Source organism: Ipomoea triloba, chromosome 4, assembly GCF_003576645.1.
Source record: "Ipomoea triloba cultivar NCNSP0323 chromosome 4, ASM357664v1".
NCBI classification, from domain to species: Eukaryota; Viridiplantae; Streptophyta; class Magnoliopsida; order Solanales; family Convolvulaceae; genus Ipomoea; species Ipomoea triloba.
In genome coordinates, this window is record NC_044919.1 from 10,218,068 (window position 1) to 10,221,831 (window position 3,764).

Below are 3,764 nucleotides of genomic sequence, written 5' to 3' on the forward strand. Positions count from 1 at the left end.
ATCATTGTATTTAGGTGTATGAAACACACTATCCTAACAAGTTTTTATTTTTTTACTAAGCAACAAATGTAATACAATTAAAACTTTTGAGATTTTTTTACACACTATCCTATCTCAAAAGTTTAATTTTATTACATTTATTGCTTAGTAAAAAAATAAAAACTTGTTAGGACAGTGTGTTTCATACACCTAAATACAATGATTATGCATTTCTTTATTTGTGCTAAGTTTTAAGTGTGTTATACGAGAGTCAGGTTCCTAACAAGTCATTTGAAAGTTATTAAAATGCTTTTAAAAATGAAAAATATTGAAAATAATTAGGCTAAGAAGTGAAAAAATAATGTTGTAAAAGTGGTTTTGATATAAGAAGAATAATAAAATGTGAATTTCCTATTTTACCCCTCAAATTTTGAATATTTTTTAATTTTTTTGTCAAATTTAATGTTCAGGGACTAAACTCGCCACTTTGTGAATAACTGAGGGACTAAACTCGTATACAGCCATAACTTAGGGACTGAGTCTACACTACCCCTATAACTTAGGGACTAAAGATGCCATTTTCCCTATTATATATATATATATAAAATAGATATCAAATGTGGGGGATGTGTCCACATCAAACATGGGGATGAAGGATAGCCATTGATCTTATTAAAATCAATATCCAGGATGAATACACATTAAAAAAATGCATTGACATTTTAGTCATTTTGTGTATTGTTAAAACTTAAGGTACGGATTTTCTGTACTTAAAGGTGCGCCAATTTAACACTTAATGTGTGTAAGTTATACACTTGAGAACTTAGTTATTTGTTAAAAGTTAAGGTACGGCATTCTAAAGTTTAAGGTGCGTTTTTTTAAAACTTAAGGTGCGCCAATTAAACATTTAAGTGCATAAATTTTTCACTTACGGTGCGTCATTTTAACACTTAAGGTACATGATTTTACTACTTAAGGTGTGTGTATTTGTAACACTTAAGGTGTATGTATTTGTAACACTTAAGGTGCGTCATTCTAATACTAGGTGCATCTTTGTAACACTTAAGGTGCGCCATTTTTACACTTTGCTTCTTTCTTCTCAGGACGCGCCTTTAAAAAAATTCATTGATTTGAGCCGTTAATCTATATTTGATCAACGACTCAAATCTCACCGCATGTTTCACCTGGGACCTCTTTCGCACCAGATCTCATCCATATATATATATATATATAGAAGGGTTCAGGTGCATGTATAGTTTTCTATGTAGTTGTGCGGTTACTCACCTCAAGCATTAAAATGACGTATCTTAAATACACAAACTACGTATTTTAAGCACACAAACTAAGAAAACAAACCACGCACCTAAAGTTTTTAAATGGTGCACCTTCAGTACACAAACCATGCACCTTAAACACACAAACAAAGCACCTTAAGAACACAAACCACACACCTAAAGTTTCAAAAAAGTTTTAAAATGGCACACCTTAAGTTTCAACACTGACGCACCTTAAGAATACAAATCACACACCTTAAGAAGGAAAAATACGCATATAAAGTTATAGGTTGACGCACCTTAAGTTTCAACATTGATGCGCCTTAAGCACACAAATCATGTATCTTAAGAAGGAAAACCACGCACTTTAAGAAGGAAAACTACGCACCTAAGCAACCGCACTTGAGAAGGCCAACCGCACGAGAATCCATTTATATGTATGTATGTATGTATGTATGTGTGTATGTGTGTGTGTATGTATGTATGTATGTATGTATGTATGTATGATTGCGTTCAAATGAGAACGGTGCGTCCAGGAGAGAATTGAGAATGCTTCGCAGTGCGCCACATGTCCAGATGTAGTTGCATCTAAGGTTATAACTAGGTGCACTTAGGTGCATGAATGTTAACAAGGTAAATTACTTGCACTTGTAAGTGAAAATAAGTGCACAAGTGCATGTAAAATGCATTACATGTGCAAGTAAAATGTACATTGAACATCAATACCAGCTGCACCTAACGTTATAACTAGTTGCACGTAATGGTATAATTAGTTGCACCTAGGTGCACGAATGTTAACAAGGTAAATTACTTGCACTTGTAAGTGAAAATAGGTGCACTTGTAAGTGATTTTACTTGCATATTTTATTTGCAAATGTGCACCAACTACTTGCACTTATAACACATTTACTTGCACCAAAGTTCGAGTTATTTACGAAAATATCACCACGTCGTTTTAAAAAAAATTACATTTGATTCGTTAATCTAGACATGTGGACGACTGTGAATCATTCTAATTAGATATATAATCCGGTTCATTTTAGAACCACTCGCGTGAAAACCTGTTTTTTAATTTAGACTTTTTATTTGACAAAATCTGATGGATAGAAATAGAACTTTTAAGTATTTTTAACCATTTCTTATTTATTTATTTATTGCATTAGGAGCATTTAGGTACTTTTTCACGTAATTTCTTTGCATGTGATTTCTTTATAGATTATTATAGATTATGTTGCCTAATTTTAGAGTTATAATCATTGATTTTAGGAGTTTTTTGGTCATTTTCCTTAGTTCCTCTTTTGATTCTTTTCGGCGTCGGTGATGACTTCTTGTCATGATTTCATGTGTTGTTCACTTTGTTTTGTTTTGTTTTGTTTTTTTTTTTGTTTTAATTTTTTTTTGTTTATGTCCTGTTTTTTTTTAATTAATTTTTTTTTTGCCATTCGTTAAGAGTATATTTTTTATTAGGTTTATTGATAAATATGTTACTCCGTATTTAAGAGAGGTGCATCGGTTGTTAAATTGAGCTATGCATTGGAGTGTTGTCAAGTATCGTTGCTGGCATGAGGTTATGCATTTAGAATTTTTTTTGGGTCGCTGGGGGATATTTGGCGTGGGTGGTGCATAATAGATTATGGAAATGTGCATTGGTGAATTTAGCGCAGTGTATTGTAGGACGTTGGAATGTGCATCAATTGTCCACTACGTGGTCATTTCTGTGGGGTTTAAGAGTTTAAGGGTTTAGGGGTTTAAGGTGTGCAATGTGCACTTACAAATTGGTATACAATTTTGTGCACTCTTAGAGTAAACGTTGTGCATTGCTTGTCGTAAATATGTGCATTCTATGGGGCAATATTGCTCATTCTGTGTTAATATGGTTGAGCCCTGAACTAGAGATAAAAAATGAAGGAGATTATATTTTAAAAATTTTGATTCATAGCACATATTGGCAATGAGCTGGTGTAGCAGGAATATGAACGTGTGAATTTTGTGCTTATTTGGTGGTTAAAGATTTATTGTTATGGACAAATACAGAGTTATAGGCCAAATATGGATGACTTTTCATCCTAAAATAATGCTAATTTTGGAAAATATATAGGTTGACAACGAACTAGATTAGATCACAGATTCTCACATGGAGAGTAGTTCTATATATATATATATATACTTTAATTAAAATTTATAGCATTTGAATTTAAATATTATATCATTAAAATTGAATAGTAGTACATATTACCCAAAATATACTAATACATTAAAAGTATTTACCACAAAATTAAATATTAAAAATATAGTCGTCATAAAATGTTTAAATATATTGTCAAAAATAATTATTTTTTTTAAAAGAATGACAGACCATTTGGTTTGTGAATTATCTCACAAAATGCAAGATTTTTTAAATAAAAATAAAATAAAATAAAATAAAAGGAGTGTGTGCGACGCCAGCAGCACCTATTGAGTGGGCAACGTGCATTCTCATGTGTGTGTGTTTTTTTTTTTTTTTTTTTTTTT